The 22,380-nt window shown below is 31.4% G+C and overlaps 1 protein-coding gene across 1 annotated transcript in view; it reads right to left on the reverse strand.

Moving 5' to 3' along the window:
* Nucleotides 1–22,380, reverse strand: part of LOC124537761 (voltage-dependent calcium channel type A subunit alpha-1) — a 221,511-nt gene that overhangs the window by 175,451 nt on the left and 23,680 nt on the right. Inside the window, 1 exon segment of the mRNA XM_047114653.1 lies at nucleotides 10,860–11,064. The gene's annotated coding sequence lies outside the window, so the exon portion shown is untranslated.

Below are 22,380 nucleotides of genomic sequence, written 5' to 3' on the forward strand. Positions count from 1 at the left end.
TTGAAACAGCGTGGTGGAATATTTTCCAAACCTTGGTCTTTGGAGAGGAGGTCTTAGCCCAACAGTGGGAAATTTACGGGCTATTACTTTACTCTTACTTACTATATGTTTAGATATCTAGATATAGTATTGTAGTAATAGTATTATTATATGCTGTTTTAGTAGTTACTGGTACCAAAACTAAATGTACTATTTATTAAACAAACCCTAGTAATAGATACTAAATTCTTTAAATTAATTTATAAACAAAGAAACTAACCCCCCCTCGCCCACTTATTGACGATCTGAAGCTTCAAACCTTCAAATTTGGTCCTGATACATCTTTATAATATAATTTGGAAAAAAAAGTAGTATATAAAATTGTCAGAGGCATTCAATATGTTGCGTAAAAAGGAAATGAAAAGAAAGTTATTTAAACTGTTATTAATGATTAATCGATAAGTCTACTCAATTTTATTTTCCGATGTTATCCCCTGTTTACGGAACAGTAAGATTCTGTAAAACATTTCGTAACTCACTCGCGAAATACTTGCTACCGTTATGCTGACACCCTATTTGAATGCGTGTATCCTATCAAATTTATAAATACTATATTCAATATCGCATATAATAACATACTCATATATTACTTTAAGGTTTACATTTTATTTTTACCAAATTCTACAGACTACTAACTTTCATGAAAGGAACTGACCAAACATTTATAAATCAAACGAAACGGCTAAGGATTTCTTACATTTAATTTCTTAATGTACAAGCTTTCATAAAGTTCTATTCAACAACTCGATGACAAGGGAAAGTCGAAACAATCAATCCACCGTCAACTCAATGTCACTAGCTAAGCACGTAGAATATTATCATTTTTGTATTTGTATAAAGTGCCATCAGCAAGTATAATTCGAACGACATAATAAATATTTCTCGTATTCAAGTACAGTTTGTTATTTTTATTTAACTCGAATCAACAAAATTGCTATCAAATGATATTTTACTAAGCTTGAATTACAGAGATACTAACAGAGAACGGAGATCTAAAATGTTTGATTCGTCTCAACTATTAATTCACGATTCCAGCAGAATTGAGAATATGGTCACGTTTCGATGTAATCCACCGCTTTATGCTACCAACACACCGACCACGTTGTAACAGCTTTATATCACTGCTATAAGACAGTTTTACTCAAACTTATAATTTCCAATATAACCAATGAATATTAAATTTAGGGTGTCTTTAATTCATCTGTATTATACATTCAATAACTATAACATGGCCCGATTTGTGACAAAAATATATTATTCTATTTTACTCGCAGTACAATGAGTCTAAATAAAATGTGTATTGCAGGGCTTTGTGCAAGACCGTCTGAGTAGTCACCACCAGCTCGTTGGTTATTCTACTGGCAAACATTGTTGGGTCGTAAAATAATTAATGTGTTCTGTTTCTAGTTGGAGGCAGTATAATAACAAGGAACAAAACATATTAGATCATATAGAAAGAATATGAGTATACCAATATATATTTACTCGTGTTGTATGACTTGCAGTGCCAATATTGCTAATGTGTTTCGTCAAGAACGCCATCTGCCTTGATGACATTGATAAGACTATTAAAATTGACGTTTATATAATTACCTACTGTTGAGAGATAGGTCTGTTTTTTGTAAACTTTAGTCCTTAATATTTATAAAAAAAATAGAACAGCAATTCGAAATTTAAAAACGAAAAAACCGATAAAAACTTGCGTTTCGTTTTGTTTGTTCAATTTAAGCAAAATTAGAAAAATATGGTTCCCATGTTTTTAGAAGCTCGAAAAACATTTTCGCTTAAATTTTTTTCTAACTTTCTCTCCTGTTTGAATAACGCCTTTTGTAATAAAAAAAACTCCGATGTCAATTTGAAGGCTTCATAAACACCGCGGATGATTACTTCCGTTACGTTCGAATGATTATAGAAAAATGAAGACCGTTCTGAACCAAAACGAAATCAAGAGTAAGAGAGAATTAATACATTAAAATAATTACATATTATATAGTAATCAATAACCGTTTACAAATATTTTACAAAATTTGTATAAGATCAAACAAAACAAACATGAACACGACAAAAGTATATATATGTATGTATATTTACGTTACGAGGAAAGGCACTTTCGTACCTTCTAATAATAGCTTAAATTATTTGACCTTTATTTGCCACCCTCTACATGCATGACACTAATGCTTTAACCTTCCACCTTTCAATCTAAAGAAGTATTACTCGAAAAATAACACGTTCTGTATTCAAATAGAAATACTTGCAACGGATAAATCATAGCATATCGACAGAAATATATTTATCAACTTTCTTTTAAAATAAAACAAATTTTTACAAATGCATTCCGTTTTATGTTTGCGCTAACTAAATAAAATCGTACACTTTATTCAAACGAATTATCGTTCTTTCAAGAATCTACGTGATGACAACGACAGCCATTTTATATCATATAATTGCTTTTATAGATTATCATTCTAAAACGTATTTGTAATAACCGTCTTTTAAAATTAGAAATATTGAAAAGTGCACGTACTGCTTTATATACCGTCAAATGTTGAATCTGTATGTGTATCTAACTATTGTTAGGAATTTCATATTTATATTCATCACCATCATTATGTTTTAATTGCTGATAAGGAGTTGGAGTCGCGATGGCCCAGTGTTTAGAACGCGTGCATCTTAACCGATGATTGTGGGTTCAAACCCAGGCAAGCACCGCTGATTTATGTGCTTAATTTGTCTTTATAATTCGTCTCGTGCTCAGCGGTGAAGGTAAACATCGTGAGGAAGCCTGCATGTGACAAATTTCATAGAAATTCTGCCACATGTGTATTCCACCAACCCGTATTGGAACAGCGTGGTGGAATATGTTCCAAACCTTCTCCTTACAGGGAGAGGAGGCCTTTAGCCCAGCAGTGGGAATTTACAGGCTGCTGTTGTTGCTTTTGTTGCTGATAAATAATTTGATCCACTACTACGATAATGATCTCATATTGTTGACAAAAAATTTTAATGTTAAATAATTCAAAAATTATTTAAGCTTTTTACGAAATGAACGTCCTGCTGCAAATGACTAAAATCCATGAATATTCTCTCGTCGAACATTTTCCAATCTAATCAAAGCCCCGTTTCAAACAAAGCATAATTCCTTCACAGACTCGCTAAGTTTCGTTGTGTTATTGTGAGAGTAAAACCATGTGTTACAACGTGTATTCAACGATTTCCTTTGTATTTAACTGTTCACTTTGTCGAAGGATCCAACTTTATGCGGATATTACTAGTTCGTGTGACAACTCTCGGGAGAGATTCGTAATAGGTATTTATTTAGTTTACAACCTAATTCCTTCGAATAAATATATGAAGACATCAGTTAATGGTTTTACGTCACTAGTGGGTTTACATAGGTTTTTATATATATACTAGCACAATATTTAAAGTAACTGTAAATTTTATTGACGAATTTTTAATTCAAATTTCTAATATGATTACTGCACCTTTAGTTAGAAACTTTCATTGTACAAAATTCTATCTCCACCAACAGCATTGCCTTTGATTGTGTTATCCGCAATCCGTAAATGCGCCACACGCATTGGGCTCCGGTGCGGAAATAGCAATTAATAAGTAATAATTTGGCTACAATTTGAGTTGGGTTTCGGCGGATATTTGAACCTCCATCACAAAGAATGGTTTATTCTACGTTTGGTTTATTCAAGCAATATACGAGACTATCCAGGTATGCCCTTGTCGAGGCCTAATATTAACATCATCCAGAATCCTATCATACAATACTTAGTGATATCATCTAGTAACGTTGAAATATAAGCGTCATATTTGCTCGAGTATAGTATTTAAGATGATTGATTGATTAAAGAAATCTCCTTAATAAAGATTTCATTTAAATATAGTGCAGATTTTAATGCAATTTATGACCTTTCGATAGTCGACTTCATTTATATACTCGTATATTAATACTTCGAATAACGAGTTTGTTCATAATCTTTAAATCGATATCGACGTTCAGAACGTTTTCAACCCCAACGTGATACATACTCATTGGAGCTATATGTCGAAGTTTTTCAGTCCCATCTCACGTTTGTCGGAAAATTTTACCTCCTGGTTCAGGTTTCCGAAGCAAATCATTTGCTTAGAATTGGATTTCAAATTCATTTCGTAAAAACTCCGGCCTCTGTATGGAATACTTTTATTATATTTATGGTTTAATCGAATAATTTCTTTTCGAATAATTTCTCGTTTTTGTTTTGAATTTCTGTTTCATTAAAACTCTTAGGTATTTATTATTGTAGAAATTTTTTACTCATATCTAAATACATTTTTAAATATCAAATACACAATAAATATAAAATATATTTAAAAATATAAAATACAGAGGCCAACCAGAGGCGGGAACAGGGTCCAAGACACCGGTGGTCAGGGCTCCAGCGAGAGGAACTTTCTCACAATAAGCGTCGTGCCGAGGAGTACTGCCTTCTGCATCAGGCCCTTGACCCAGCTGCCTAACGAGAGCCTCTTAAGGTGTTGGTCGAGGCTCTTGGCCATTAGGCCATTCACTGAAATGACTATCGGCACAAGAACTGCTAGATTCTTATGAATGACGTATTTACTGAAGAAAGAGCTCAAATATGAACATTAATTACTTTTGCTAAAAATATACACATACATTATCATTTCTTTTATTATTTTAGTCAATTTAAAAATATATATTTGTTGTCTTATTAATTTCAAAATCCAATTAATTTAAATAATATATTGACACATACATTCCCATTGTGTTTATTACATACATTACAATAATTACTTTCCCTCAGGGTAACGTCAGTAAGTATATGCAAACAAATGCAGCTTTTGTCTAGTGTTGAGTGAAATTTTGAATATTAATAATTCGTTTTATACTTAGATATGAATACTAAAATACTTGTTTGTTATGACCGCAACCGGCACAACAGCTGGCTACTAGTGATACAAATATATTTCAAACTGATATTTATACCAAGTTGATTTTACCTTTTTTAGAATAATTTAATTATATTAATCCTCTTTACGACTTCATCACATAAATCTGTTAACTGCAGTAAATAGCTTTTGGTTTTGGTAATTATGATCCCATATAAATTATCTTTAAAACTTTATATTATTTTTTTTTAATTTATTTAGACCAGCCATCTATATCTATTCAATTCATCGTTTAAATTTTCAAATATCTTACCGAAAAATGATCTCTACGAAATCTTAGTACGTAAAGATAAAATTAGCAATAAGATGACCTTTTATATTAGATATCATATTTTTATATTTATTTACATTGTACTAAATTACAATAATACATTAGCGATCATTAGGTGTGTACGTTATATTAATTCGATCATGTCTGATCTACGTCAATGCTACGTTGACGTAGCCATACCTACGCTATAGCTACGGTACAGCTACGACTCTGAACTCTACATCTGTATAATATCATAGTTTTTCAATAATCTTGTAAATCATATTTTAACTTTATTATCAATTGTTAATATGCTGTTTTGTGTTGCTATTACATGTATTGAATTGCATATTTGAAGTGCAAAACCGGAGATGTTTATAAGTTAAAGAAGTTTAAATTAGAATTTTGCTTCAAATTTTATAATATAGATATTGCTGAAGTTTGTGTTAAAAAATTATTATTTCCATACTCATAATCTCAGTTCTACTATTTTATGAACAATACGGATTATACATAATTTGATTATTCAGTCACATTTTTTATATCCCTCCTTAAATTCAATTCGCTAAACCTATTCTTGCTATTATCTGTATATTTCATTGAAGAATCATAATAAATATTTTTATCCAAAATGGTATACCAAAGAAATAATATATTATATAAAATTAAAATATTTTAATCTAAAAAAGTTTAAGTGTTATGAATTAGAGTTTAATAAAGAACTTTTTAAATACTATAGAACTAAAGTCAAGTATCTTATAAATATAGAATTTAAGAATTATATATCTAGAGTTGAAAACAATATAAATAAAGAGCCATCAAGCTTTTGGCAATTTGTAAAGGAAAAACGTAAAACTAGACAGCAGATAAAAACATATACTTATAAGAATAAAGCTGTAGAAGGGCAGAAAACCATTGATTCATTTGCTAAATATTTTAGTTCTGTGTTTCATGATACTTCTCCTCTGTTAGACATTAAGACAGCTGAGGAAGAGGCTAATCGCTTTGGTTGCCAATCTACAGTAACCATCGAACAAGTGACACTTGCCGAACTCAGATTTGCAATAGCGCGACTAAAAGCTTCAACTGCTTATGGTCCTGACAACATACCTCCCTTTCTAGTAAAAGATTGCTTGTCAGCTTTGGAAGTGCCGTTACTTCATGTATATAATCTTTCAATTAAACAATGTTTATATCCTACCAAGTGGAAAGTGTCTCGAGTAACACCTATTCTAAAATCGGGCTCGTCCACGGATATAACAAATTATAGACCAATCGCTGTTCTATGTGTATTTGGAAAGATATTTGAATCAATTCTTAATAACATAATTTATAAACAAATAAAGGGACAATTGAGTGATTGCCAGCATGGGTTTCGTCCTGAACGCTCCACATTGACTAATCATACAGAATTTGTAGATTATATAAATACTAAAGTTAAGTCTGGTTGTCAAGTAGATGCCGCCTACTTTGATTTTAAGAAAGCCTTTGATCTCGTAGATAATGATGTACTTTTAAACAAATTTGCTTTATTAGGATTTTCAACTTCTCTCTTAAAATTGATGGCTCACTATTTAAAAAATCGAAGACAGTTTGTCAAGTTAGACGGGTATAAATCTGAAGAGTATTATACTCGATCAGGGGTTAGTCAAGGTAGTACTTTGGGTCCTATGCAATTTTTGATGATGATAAATGATTTGCCAAGTGTTATCTCTAATGCAAAATGCCTTATGTTTGCTGATGATTTGAAATTGTACATATCTGTAACCGAAACTAAAGACTGTGTAGCGCTACAGCGTGATATTGATGCCGTAGTTGACTGGACTATAAGAAACAAATTATCATTTAATAATTCAAAATGTAAAACTATCACCTTTTCTCGATCTCATAAACTTATTAAAAATATATACAATCTGTCTGACACACCAATGGAGAATGTACCAAAAATCAGGGATTTAGGAGTTATAATGGATAGGAAATAAAAAAAAAGCTTAAAACATGCAAAGATGCTAATAAATGCCTTGGTTTCATTATTAGAATATCATCGCAATTTAATAATATCAAAGCAATAGAACAATTGTATAAGGCCTATGTCCACAGTAAATTAGAATATAATGCAATAGTTTGGAGTCCGCGTGAGGCAAAGTATGCTATAATGTTAGAAAAGATACAAAGAAAATTCTGTAGATATTTGTTTAAGCGTAAATATGGGTACTACCCTTTTCTATACCCTTCAATTAGTGTTGCCCAAATGCAAGAACAAGACGAGACTTAGCCAGTCTTGGTCTTGGTCTTGCGCCAATACACCTGGTCTTGGTCTTGGTCTTGGTCTTGCACTCCCAGTCTTGGTCTTGGTCTTGGTCTTGCAGCAAGAGTCTTGCAAGTCTTGCAATTATCTATTAGTCTATTACTATTTATTAAAATTTATTTTAAATCTTAGAAAAACGTATTAGAATTGGAACATTGTGAGCTTGAATTAACATAGCCATAGTTAAGATCAAGCAGATTAATAAATTACTGAAGATTTGATAAGAAATTTGAAAAATCAACTGACCTAATATAATATATTATCATCCTAATATAATCAATATTATAATATATACTTACTAGAATAAATTATTATGACATCTACTACCTTCCCTAACCATTTTATCGTAATCACAATGCTACTTGCGTGATCATTATAAGTCGAGATGGCCCAGTGGTTAGAACGCGTGCATCTTAACCGATGATTGCGGATTCAAACCCAGGCAAGCACCGCTGATTCATGTGCTTAATTTGTCTTGATAATTCATCTCGTGCTCAGCGGTGAAGGAAAACATCGTGAGGAAACCTGCATGTGACAAATTTCATAGGAATTCTGCCACATGTGTATTCCACCAACCCGCATTGGAACAGCGTGGTGGAATATGTTCCAAACCTTCTCCTCAAAGGGAGAGGAGGCCTTTAGCCCAGCAGTGGGAATTTACAGGCTGTTGTTGTTTGATCATTATAATGTATTCATTTTCATTCTAAGCACTCTAAAACTTATTTATTCTTTGGAACACCTGTAGGTACTCTTAAAATTCGAAATTATTTTGTATGAGTATACCTACGCCCTTTGGCGGCCATAAAATAGTGTCAAATGTTGTGATTTCGGCGCGGCGGCAACGATTGTTGTATATGATTTCAAAAGAAGTGCCGATGATTAAAACATAACTATGCATGCACTCAGTTTGATTTTAATGGATATTTTTTTATTCGCTATGTAGGTATGTTTATGGTATTAGTCGTAACGTAATGCGCATAGGTCCAGTTTTTCATATTCTTTGATACAGTTTTTTGCGTCTCATAGAATTCCTAAGCGTTCCTATACACCGATCTGTTACACCTAACTACTCCGTGAAATAGCGCTAAGTCCTAACTGCAAGACGCAAGAGTCTTGCAGGCTATGTCTTGTTCTTGCTCAAGTCTTGCACGGTCAGTCTTGGTCTTGGTCTTGCAAAAAATATGCGGTCTTGTTCTTGGTGTTGGTCTTGCAAAAACGCAAGAACAAGACCAAGACTGCAAGACCAAGACTGAATTTGGGCAACACTACCTTCAATGTTTGTGTCAGGTATGGTTGGTCTAGATTCACTTCAGCTTAGGCGAGACTCCGCACATATAAAATTTTATTATTTAATCTTAGTGCATAGGGTGGATAGCACTGCTGTACGCGAAGCAATATATTTATAAGTTCCCGACAAATATATGCGTGGTGTTGGAAGACGGCAACATACTCGTAGATTGTTTTGCTACCCACCTATGTGGCATTCAGACCAAGCTAGCAACAGCCCCACTGCTAGGGCCGTTAAACTTTTGAATGACTTTATACGTTGTCGAGATGTAGACATATTTTATGATCCTATTTATACTATATTTAAACAAATTTACATATTCCAAAATTTTAAAGAATAATTTTGTAGTTCCTAAATAGATTTAAGCTTATTTTGTAATTTTAATTTTATTTTTTTTACTTAATTTTATTTCATTTGTCCTCGTAGTATGTTTTATTTAAATTAGTAAGAATGTTTAAAACATTGTTTAGTAATTAGTGTTGATATAAGCGACTTGGTGTAAATACTGTGATGCTTATATTTTTCAAATAAAGATTATTATTATTATTAAAAAAAATCAAATCAAATCATCAATCAAGCTCAAAACAAGTAAATTACTTTAATAATGTAAAAGTGATAGATTTTCCAGTAGAAGTGCTTCTTTTTGTGTTTAGGTTATGTTTTTAGTTTACGATAAGAAATCAGAAACTAGGCGCAAAAGATATACACACATATAGATTTAAATATTGTACACATTTATAAACAAAACTATAGGGGCATTGATTTTCAATATTCATTAGCAAAATATAAACTTCGATATTTCTATGTAATTCAACCGTGATATGTAAAGCTTTTGGGTAGTTTAATGGGTGTGGTAATAAACGCGGTTGGTCTAATAAACAAACAATTATACTGTGGTCATAGAAGGTAAATCAATGATAATTATATTGAACATTTAGTCAACTTTCATTTGAGTTGTTAAACGTTGTTAAAAAATGTTTTGTATTACTTTTATAGTTTTACGTAGGCCTCCTAAAATCAAAGCAAGTTTACATTTACTATTTAAAAAAACTCTAAACTATAAATTGTGAATATTATAAGAGAATCAATTAAGAAATTGTGTTTGAAAAGAACATTTGAAAATGTTAATATTCTTGTTCCCGATTTCGAAACTTAAACGTTTGGATAAGTACATCTTCTTAATAAGATTAAATATACATAGTCCACTCTGTTACTCATATTTTTCAATCTTAAAACTAGCCTGATAGAAAGAGTCAGCTATGTTTATGTTCAAACTTAGTTTATATTATCCTACTACGAGACTCAAGCCTCTAGTTAGTAAGCCGATCTGGACCTCAAGCTGCAATGTTTCTCTATTGTGGGTTGCTTGTTATACGATACTAAATTCAATTATACCACTCAGTACAGAAGATTGTATTTTTACAAGCTTTAGTTTTTATATAAATAACCTGGCAATTTTTTATTTATATTATCTGACATGTAATATATGTGTAGATTTAGGGTAATATCTTTTTCTTTTTAAATTTGATTTTGATTACAGTTATATAATATTTCCTTATTTTTTTTTGTTATAAAGCTGGAGAATTCTTATATTTTATCTCAGAAACGCGTAAAAAATCTTAGAAACGAGGTAAGTCAAACTGATTTGTAAAAACTTCACACTACGATTCAAAGAAAAGAGCGTAACAATAAAAGTGAATCAATCCAGCAAACTATACTTATGAACGTACTTATCATAGAGGCAACCACGAGAGACAGTTACTATATATGAATAGTTAACTTACATAACATATTTCACTTCTGAATTAAATTAATGTTAATTGATGTCTTATTTAAATAATCTTCAGTCCTTTCAGAAATCATACGAGGCCAATTTGTTGCGCGGCTATACCAAATCGCATCCAGTTAAGTAAGAAAGTTTACACCTTGAATTTAATTTCATAACTTACCTGCACCTGCGAATGTAAACAATGTATGTCATACACGTCTAGAGTTATTAATAGACTCACCTGAGGAGTGTGTGGTCGAGCGGCTGGAGGCGCGGCCGGCCGCCGTTGTCAACTTGGCGGCATGACTACCGCCGCGGCGGCCGGCGACGCGAAACAAACTCGCGATCACTGCGACCGCCTTCGTAACACTTCACTTCACTTCACTTCACCACATGCTGCCACTTGCACTGAACACTCCCACTCGCACTGCAACCGCACTTTAAGCCTGAAACAATAATTTATTTTAAAATAATTTTAACAACGTTTCATAGCTCACTTACTTAAATGTCTCTAGATTTAATTTTTATATTATTCAAAATTTCCAGTAATACAGTACAGATATAATGGTACGTATGTTCATACGCTAAAAGATCTAATAAACTATAAATTTTGTCAGTATTCTTTCGCATAAATCAAAAACATATTGAAATGTTAATTGACAAAAATGTCGAAAACCGAGCATGAAAAATGTTAGGAGTTTTATTGCAACTTTTGGGGCTTACACGTTGCCTTTACCGTTTCACCTCTAAAAGTTACGAAGGTTAAATCATGAACGTTTTTTGATTAAATTAATCTGTTGAAGTTTCAAGAACGATATTTTAGCCAATAATTAAATTAACAAGATCATCAATTATATAGCTCGAGTAGATCTTAACTGAAGATTAATCTCCGTCCAACTGTGGATCAGTATTGAAGAGCTCCAAGTCTCATTCTTTAGAAAAATAAACAATTCTCAGTATTTTGACATCAACAGACGACCACTTACTGTATTGTAAAGCAATAATAATATGTAAGAATAAGATTTTTAGTTACGTTTAAAACCTATACCACAATATAGCGAGTTCCGTAGAAAGTTTTGGTATATAATATTATTTTATAAGAAGCTGCGGTTCGCACTTTCGCCCGTTTCAAATTGAGGCTATTATTATGACAAGCGTGAATTTCATGTTGTCTATAATAAATAAAGTTTTATGATTTGTGAACTCACTGTTTATTTTGTCATGTTTAATATCAATGATGTTTTGCGATCACCATTCTGTTCGTGTAAAGTATTCAATATAGCGAATAAAGTAACGTATCACTGCATGAACACCTCCACATTCTTCGATGCAGTTGTCATTCCAGGAATCCCTTATTTATAGTGTATATCAAAGAAATACATGTTATTGAAATAAAACTAGTTTTAACGGATTCAAATCGCGTATATTAATTATTTTTATGCACATTACAGCGACAGCCAACGATTTCTTAATTGAGAAATCGTTGGCGGTAGTTGTAAATAATATTCTTTTGTATTTTAAATAGACAAATGTCACCTCAGTCTACCTGTGGCCACGAAGGCTGTAAAGTGCTCAAAACGCCGGGATGATAAAAATAATTAATAATCGCGATTTAAATCCGTTAAAACTAGTTTTATTTCAATGTGTAATAATCGCGAAAATCTAAGACAACATAATACATGTTATTACTTATATAATAATATTAAAACGAAAGTGATGAGTTTGCATAATTAGGTATTCGATAAAACACGGCACCTGTAACCGAACTAGGAGACCTGTGCATCAGCTCTCAGTGCCTTATGCACACGGTCATTTGTCATAATAAGTTAGTTTCCTACACAGGTTTACTTTAGCATACTAAAGAATTAAATATAAATGAAAATAATAAAAATTACTTTTAAAGTGTGTAAATACACGAGTCAAAGAACCTGTTTGTTTAAATAATTGAATGCTAAGCTCTTAAAATTTCTTACTAGCTTGGATCTAACCCGATGCCGCCATAATAGTGTCAGGTTGCATGAACAAACAATAATAATAACGGTGATGTGAAATAAAGCATTAACAATATAAATATAAAGCATGAAAGTGATTAATTTCAGCTCTTATAACTTATCTCAATTCATCTGTATGAGTTGGAGAGTATGGTTTAATTTCATACAAACAACAAGCTTCATAACTTTAATAATAAAAATTAAAGTGGGTAAATCTGACTCGCCAATGATAACTGTTATTATTACGACGCGACACGCACTCTATAGATTAACGTTATCTCAATATTAAGTGCCCTTGTAATATATTCAGGCAATGTTACTGTAACATCGATGTACCTGATTTCAGCTCGGGATAATATAAAGAGCTTTGTACATTTTTGATTCGTTATAAAAATATTCTTTATGAACCGCTTTTAATAATATTATTGAAAAAATATTTATACTAATATTATAGAGTAACTCTGTTACGTGTTAAGTAACGTTACCTCTTTACTGTGAAACCGCTAAACTACTCGTAGTATAGATTACATTTCGTGTAAAGATAGTTTGATGGGGGACTTGAGCTACTGTTTTAATTCAATTTCTCATGGGTAAAGCCGCATGTTCAGCTAGTATGTAGCAATTCACAGAAATGTATTTAGCAACTTAATTTTTAAAGGCAAATACTTGCAAAAAGCATTACAAGTCTTTTTTATAAAAATTTACATAGAATATGTTATTATCACTTTATATTATACATATATATAGTATGTACAAACCAATGTTATTCGTACATCTTAAAGTCAATTATTCCATAAGACTAATAACTAATTATTATCCACAAGCAACGATACCTGATATTATCAGTTTAAAAGAGGATTAATTTCAAGCACAACCCAATATAACATAAAATAAACTACCAATAATACGATTGAATAATGGCTCGCCGTATTTCTTTCCACCCTCCTCCCTGTAGTCCACCAATACCTTTAATGGATGCGATTAATTTCTTACCGGTAGCTATCAGCGTAACTATCACAGCGATTCTTCTCAGAGCTATGCGAACTCAAGATAACGACATATTAGCAGTTCCTAAGTGTATTTGAAACTTAATTTTCGAACTCCAGTTTTCTTTTATTGGGAGTTTAAGAAACACTAGAGCGTGGTTCGTTCTCATTTGATCTTACAGACATGACTGACTTATACGCACATATATTATTTTATATCAAAGGAATCACTCAAGAATACATTCTTGAGTAATTGACGTCAATTCGGAAATAAAGAATGATACTACTGAAATGAAATGAAATTAATAAGATGATGATGTGATACTAATTCTGTATCTAAGTGTTAAGTAAATTCAAATTATGAATTTAAAAGTGTGTTTAATGTATCACAATGTTGCTAGAAGCTAAATATTGGCATGTTGACTTTTTCCAATTGAAAAAACTTTTGCATAATTGACAAAAACTTCTGTAATACTGCCAAATAGAATGAAACATGATCATGCCGGAAAGTTAAATATTATATTTTTTTTATATGTGTGATGATTTCCTGTACAGTTTCTTGTTGTTGGTTTACATTAACATTTGTATATATTTTGGAGTTAGTTGTTGGTAACGATTGTCAATAATGAATTATTATTGTAAATTCGATATGTATAATATCATATGGAGTAAATGTATTTTGTTTCTCAGTTATCTCGTATAGTTTTTAAATAACTCGCTGAACCCTTTCCTTTCTGAGTTTTTTGGTTATTTCCTATCTTACAAACTAACATAAAACACAATGATATTTATTCACCTATATATTAGTATACTATTCATTTAATTGTAATCGAGACGCAATTACTTTTTTCATAAATTTGTATCGAGTATCACAAAAAAATATTAAAAGGCTTATGCTCGGTTTCGATTATAATTTACTACGTTAATATACAATCCTTCTTCCCCTACTACATTGTTAACAACAAACTACTTTTATGCAGGATCGAAGTTGTGCGTCCTTATAATATACATAACCAATTTCTAAACTCGCTACCGGGTGAATGTATGCATGATACATTGTGTCCAACCTAACAAAATATTTGGGTATAATTATATTACTCTGACGTATCGTTCAACTAAGCTTAAAAGCCGCGCTGATGATTTTATAACTATTATTATTTAATATTGTTAGTAACGAATTCAAAAAAATCAAAATATTTTTAGTATAGTATTTTTTGTGTTAATTATAAAATAACTCAATCCAATTATTTTAAATTGAACCGATTAAAATGAAGTGCTTTAATAGGAAAGACGTAGCGAATAACAGTTGAAACATTTTATTTTCAAGCTATAATACAGCGCTACGAAGCTGAAAATTACTTTATTGTTTTAGGAAATTGAATCTTTAATTCGATCTCTTTCTATTAAATTTTCTTTACTGCTTATTTTAAACGATAAATGATTTTCAGTTTATACAATAATATTTCAATTTTCGAGCTCCAGTTTTCTTTTATTAGGAGGTTAAGAAACACTGCAGCGCGCCTCATTCTTATTTAATGTTTAAAAACATGACTGATTTTTATATTATTTTGTGTCAAAGGGGCGACCAAAGAATGTTCCATTGGGCAAATGTTGCTACAAATAACAAGAATGATACGATTCGATTCTACTTTACATTCTGTATATAAGTGTTAAGTAGATTTAAATTAAGAACGTCCTAGTTTATTTATATATTTTAAGTTTAATTTAAAAGTACATATGTATACTTTTTGATGTGAAAAAACTCTTTCGTTATTGACAATAACAATTTTGAGCTTTTTTTTAATGCGTGCAAATAAGTAATACCATATTCTAATTATTATTATTATTTATCCCTGAAATACGTAGCTAGTTTTATTTTTCGAAAGAGATTTTGTTTTGTGGTAACATTATCCCATTGGATTCATTACTGGCATTGAAGGCATTCATTAAACTCCATCCTGAAAAGAAATCACCTTAGCCAAGTGGTCGGGCCATTTACAGGCGCTTGTTTTAGTTTTACTGAAATAATTTCCCGGTGTTAGAATACTTTTACCTTTTAGTGAACCCGGAACAATTGTGTATCAACATTTTGTACTCCGATGTAAAAAAAACTCACAAAATTAAACCTGACCAATATGAATTCGTATTGAAATTTCTCACTAATAAATTAAGCAATCAATTCAAAAAATTTTAACGAAATGGTTTTTTAATTAATATTTTATATAGACAGTTCATTTTATAAAAGTATCATTATCATTATCCTCATCATTACCAATAAAAGTCGCGTACCGTTGTGTGTTCCTATCGATGCTTAAATCTTTAAAATTAAGCAACGGATTTTGATGCGGATATTTTTAAAAGAAATAGCAATTCGAGAGAAAGGTTTTTATATTTAATACATGGACAATGTACTAAAGAAACACTGATAATTTTAGATGTTTCTATTGTAATGTCGTAAATAAACAAATTCTGTAGTATATTTAGTATAAGTATTGCACCTGTGCAAAGCCGGGTCGGGTCGCTAATTACAGAACCAAAGAACACAACACAAAAAATATACGTATTATTCTTTCTAATATTTCATTATATTTTCTAAAACTAATCAAATTATACGTTTGCCTAATTAAAAAAAAAGAATGAAAATGTAGGTACGATCTCTTTTTAATAAATTAATATTTCCCTATTAATTATATAAAATCAAGTAAACATTTTGTTTTGATTGCTCAAACGTTATAAACACTAATTAACGTAACAAACTTTTTATTTTTGAAGTGGCTTTAGTGCGAAATAGTTTAACTAGCCGAGTTTTCAAATTATGTTGCGTATTTTAAATTATTAACAAAACTTGGATATTTCGCACAAACTAAAATATTGATATACGCGTAAAACGTTATAGACATTTTAATGGACTTAGCTTATTTGTAGTTAAAAATTACTAATTACGAAGGACATGAAATCTTTGCACATTTTTAAAATTGTTACTTTACTACCTACCCTACCTACCTACCCTACCCTAGCTACCCGTTTAATCTAGGCTTGGCACGGATAAGAATAGTACAGACGTGTTTGTAAAACAAATCTTTGTCTCCAGTTTAACGTTTATGAGACCTGTTGAAGAGATGATAAAAAAATAAATGAAAAAATATTGGTAAAATAAAGAATATAAGTTTTTAAATAACTATATCTAATCAATGAATCTCAAAATAATTGGAAAATTTACAAAGAGTTTTTATGGTTGAATGCGCCCATCTCAATAACTACTGGACCGATTTAATAAATAAGAAGTATTCGTGAAAAATGGGGGAAAATTATTCCTTTTGATTAAACCGGTTAAAGTTTCTGAAAAAGTCGAAACAATCAGTTAGTTATAGATAAAAATGAATAGCGCGTGCGCATTTACTATATACACGCCCCACCCCATTTTATATTAGGTACAAATAATCTTATCAAAGTAATCACAAACCGAAAATATGATTTACTGAAAATTTATCGCATACGTTGGCATGTAACACTTTCAAAAAATATTTTTCAAGTTTGTACTTTCGCTTCTTATTCATTTCATCTTAGAATGACAGTATCATATTCATAGATCTATATTTATTAATTTAATTTACTTCCAGAATTCTTAGAAAATAAATTACTACAAAACACATTGATTTGTGATAATCAACACAAAAACATACATACAGCTATGCAATTACACTGTAAATGAAAACAAAGGTTACCTGAAAATATACTTGAACAAAAAAAAAAAACACCAAAAAGTTTACCTTCACATACACTCCACAAAACCGATCCGAGGTGTCAAAACACAAGCAAAAAAACTGTCCTCATGTAACAATAAATTTGCACGTTTTGAATCCAACGCTTATCCCGGAGCCGTGACGTCGCAACCTCACTTCAACAGGTCGCATCCCGCACTGCCCGGCTCGAGCGTCCCGAACGCGCTCGCGCCAAAAATAATACTCCAGAAGGACTTCCCATTGACCGTGCTATTGGAAAATGGCTTTCCCTGGTGCTCCATTATCGGTTCCGATGAATCGATGCTGATTTGATACACATAATAGTACTTTTATGTTGTTGTTTTAGCATAAGTATGTTTTTCGTTCTAAATATGCAAATTGTGCATTGTGTTGGCAGCGTTTGTAAAATGCTGAAAATCAGATGTCCACGTTCGTTTCATTAGCAATTTCTTTTTGTACTATACTCGTGCTTAGTAAGTAAACCTCTATATTATTGTATACATAATAAATATTTAATATGTTTGACTATTAGCGCTGAGCGACTTATTCTTTCATCCTTATTGTTAATTAGGTTTATAGACACGTATAAAATTAAGCTTTTGTTTGTGGATATACTCATCGACAATATTGGTTTTGGTATTTAAATAAAAAGATCAGAATTTACTTTTGAAGTCATGTTTTTTTCCTCTTAATATATTAATTTGTTAAAGTAAGTGATTATAAGTAAACAAAAATATTTTATCATACACGCAAGAGAATTTTACAATACGCATAAAGTAAAAGTCAATCAAATTTTATTCTAGTATTGTATTCGCATTACACCATAAATTATAGAACAGAAGACAAATGGAGCGCACGAAAACGTAAGTAGTTAATATTTGGTCAATACGTCAATAATTAATCATTAAAGTGACAGTATTTACGGCATATTAAAAAAAAGCGCGTCATATAACACTACCAGGAATTTGCACTGGCTTTTGTTGCTGTACAATAATATTCCACGCGTTATATTATTTATTTTATATTATAATCTGTGCTTTACTTCTCAGAAATTGTTCAATTTTCAAGTATTCCTTGGGAAACTTTTCATTTCTCATTACAGAAAGTGTTTTATATGTCGACTTCTTATATAAACAACAAAGCTGAGTTTAATGAAAACACTTAATTCGTTATTTTGTAGTCTTGACGTACGTTTTATAACAAAAACAAATTATCAAAATTTATTTGTTTTTAGTGTCAAAATATAATGTATGCATTGTCTCTTTTTTAATATTTCCTAGGAAATAATAATAATGAAAAATAAATAAACATGGAAAATATTTATTTATTGCATACACATTATACATATCCTGCTAATATTAGAAATGCAAAAGTTCATAAGGATGGATGTATGTATTTTTGTTTCTCTTTCACGAAAAAACTACTGAACGGATTTGGATGAAATTTTACAGTAAAATAGGTTATTCATCAGAGTAACGCATAGACAACAATTATAATGATTTTATGTAATTTGATCATAATATAATGATAAATATCAAGTATACGGGCGAAGCCGGGGCGTGTCGCTATCGTATATTACGTATATTTTCAAAATGTGCCTCATTTGACCTCTTAATTGTTTTATCACATGACGTAAGGACAATTCACGTTGACGTCTTACGGGTACTATCAAAGTTTTATTGATGTGTACTTTACCTTTAAATTAAGTTTATACGCTAATACAAACCGACAGATAACAACCTTATTCTAGAACAATGATTTTTTTTAAATAAATATATAATAGAATTTTTTCACTTATAGTCAGAATTATTGAAAAAAAAATCGTATATATGTATGTAGGTATATAAGTATATATTACATAACTAGCTCCACTACGCAGCTTCACCCGTTTGATGCTGTTGCCGCTAAAAGAGTATATTTCGTGTTGGTATAAAAAAATGTTTTCGCTTAAAGCTATGTATAAAATATTAATGTTGAATGATGAAATCGTTTTATTTCGAATTTAATTGAACTCTCAAACTTTGGCAATTCGACTTCTTTTCATTTTTGCATTGACATTTTCGTTAATTAAAAATTCTTTGAGGATACTTTTAATTTTTTTGTCTCCAAAATTCTCATACGATAATTAAACGTCACGTACAAACTTGTTAAATACAAGACCTTAATAGAAATTGTATTTTTATATGTTTCAATAATAGACTTGCGCCGGATATATAAGCTGCATTACTATAACTGACTGTTGAAGCGATTTTGATCACTAAAAAATTGTAATACCAACGGTGTGTCCAAAGAGGTTTTAATTAAATAGTTTATACATAATTTAAATCGGTCTGTACGTTATCGATAAATAAAAGAAAATTCGAGAACAGCGAGCATTACTGATAGACTAGTAAACATGTTTTTCGCAATTTACTGGAAAACGGTATGCTACAAAATGAAAGAAAAAAGCGGAAAAAGTATTCGCGTCGAATGAAATGGAACCTTCTTTGGCATCATGAGTTTATTTTGTAAACGATTAAAAAAACATCTATCCTATCATTGGCCTTTGAGTATTAAAAAATACTACTAATTAAAAAGGCATACTGAATATAAGAAAAAGACGAATAATTATTACAATATCGATTGACTTTTTTTATATATTTCAAATACTAAATAAATTGAACACAAGAGCCACTTTAATCGTCTATTATTTCGTATGCCAATCTTGTACTATCGGGCAGGATGTAATATGTATAATTGTATTTAATTAACATAACTTTGTATTTTAAATGTTGGAAACGAGTTTCTCGTTGGTTCTTCTCGGTAGAAGCTACTTTCCAAACCGTTGGTACCTTTACTTAATATAGTACTGAAAAATGACGATTGAAGTTGCACCCGCAACACCTCGTTGTCCGAAAATCACAAGAGCGCAATTTCTAAGACATTTTCTGTCTCGTACAACCACTTGTGGAACCAGCTTTCGCCGGCGGTTTTTCCGAACCGGTACGACATGGGAACCTTTAAGAAAACAGCGTCCTTAAAGGCTGGCAACGCACCTGCTAGCCCCTTGGTGCTGCAGATGTCCATGAGCAGTGGTAGTCACTTTCCATCAGGTGAGCGTCCTACTCATTTGCCACCTATCACATAAAAAAGAAAAGTGCTTGTAAAAGCCTATTAGAGTTAAGTATATTTTGTTTTGTATTTATTTTAGTTTTGCTGACCAATAGCTATTGTTACAGGAAACTAACTGCTCAAGACAAAAAATTAGAGGCTAAATTCGACACGGCAATAGAGAAGAAGTCGCAATACTAAAAACTGCATGCTTTCGTATGCCTACGATATTTGTTTTGTTTGTTCGAGCCAGTATATTGCTCCATTGCCTCGACATCTGCCTTATACACGAGTGACTGTGATGTGTGACTTTTTGTTTCTCATAGCGGAAACCTTCACAGAGATACCGGGACCCTCGGGGTTCTGTGAGATTCCTACATCCATAAATTTGCACCGTTTTCTGCACTAATTTTATAATCCTGTGGAGCATCGCTGACAAAATAATTCGCAGATAGTCTCGTTAATCTTACATCTCTAAAACAACCGCAACTGATCGAACATTAGAGTGACATCACGATTAAAACTCACAAAGAAACAATGCTCTTTTGAAAAGACCAATGAAATGACAAAGCAAATATTTATTTTTTCAGAATATCGTAGGTATACCGCACTTTACGGAAATATTCATTTATATACCTATACCGTTTATGTATTTACGAGTAATATTGTATATTTTTGTGAACGACTTCGACACTAAACTAATTTCCAAACCCATAATGAACAACCGGTTAAGTTTTAATTTAACTCGATTCAGTTAACTGCTCTGTTCTGTCTAAGTTCGACAATTAGTAAGTTGATGGTGTGGGTAGATTAAAACCCTCGGCCAATTTTATGACGATGAATGCACGTTTGATTCCTTTCTGCTTTTCACAACCAAATAAATTTTTATGTTCATTGAAAAGTTCGCCAAGAATTCCAATATTCTTGATAATGTTTTAACAAGCAATGAACGTTTATTTTAAAATAGCTCTTTCAGCTACGATTCAGTCAAAATTGCAACATTCTGCCATAATGGCGTAATATGCCATGTTGACGCAACATATTATACCTCGTCGCCACTTATGATAACAATTTGTATCGGCTGTAGTATTAGGTTTTACGTAAATATTTAAGACGGTATCAAAACTTAAGTATATTTATTTGTGTCTTTTAAATTATCAACGGCTTCGATTCCTAGGTAAGAATGTTCTTTTTTTAAAATCAAATATTATAATTTAGTATTCATCAAAAATAACCCATTTCGTTTGAATAATTTTCCGCTTAGTTCCGAATTTGACCATTCACACCTTGTTGATGGAGTTGATAAATTCCCCTATACAGTAAACTATTAAATGACATTTTAGTTAAAGGGCAACTAATTAATATTTTGCCGGTCCTCTCCGAACTAGCAACTTTCCTTCAATATTAGTACTACGTGAAAAGGTATAATTAATATTTTGTAAATTTGAATTTCGAATTAAGGTATACTATTCTGGCGTGGTATATCTTTAATGCCGTTCACTGACATCTGATCGATTTTCACTTTTGATGACATACGTATTAATAAGAAGAAGATTATCTTTCAAAATATATACTCATTTTTTTATTAATTTTATAAAATATTGATTAATTTTGGAAATAATTTAATTGCCTCATCATCGATATGCTATGTGTATTCACATTTTCATTATTTCATCATCACATAATTCATTATTGAATTTAGGTAGATAACGGTTTTTTTATGGTATAGATTGGCGGACGACCTGATGGTAAGTGGTCACCATCACCCATAGGCAATGACGCTGTAAGAGATATTAACTATTCCTTACATCGTCAATGTGCCATCAACCTTGGGAACTAAGATGTTATGTCCCTTGTGCCTGTAGTTACACTGGCTCACTCACCCTTCAAACCGGAACACAACAATACTGAGTACTGTTATTTGGCGGTTGACTAACTGATGAGTGGGTGGT

The sequence above is a fragment of the Vanessa cardui genome, chromosome 2 (assembly GCF_905220365.1).
Source record: "Vanessa cardui chromosome 2, ilVanCard2.1, whole genome shotgun sequence".
In the NCBI taxonomy this organism is placed as follows: Eukaryota; Metazoa; Arthropoda; class Insecta; order Lepidoptera; family Nymphalidae; genus Vanessa; species Vanessa cardui.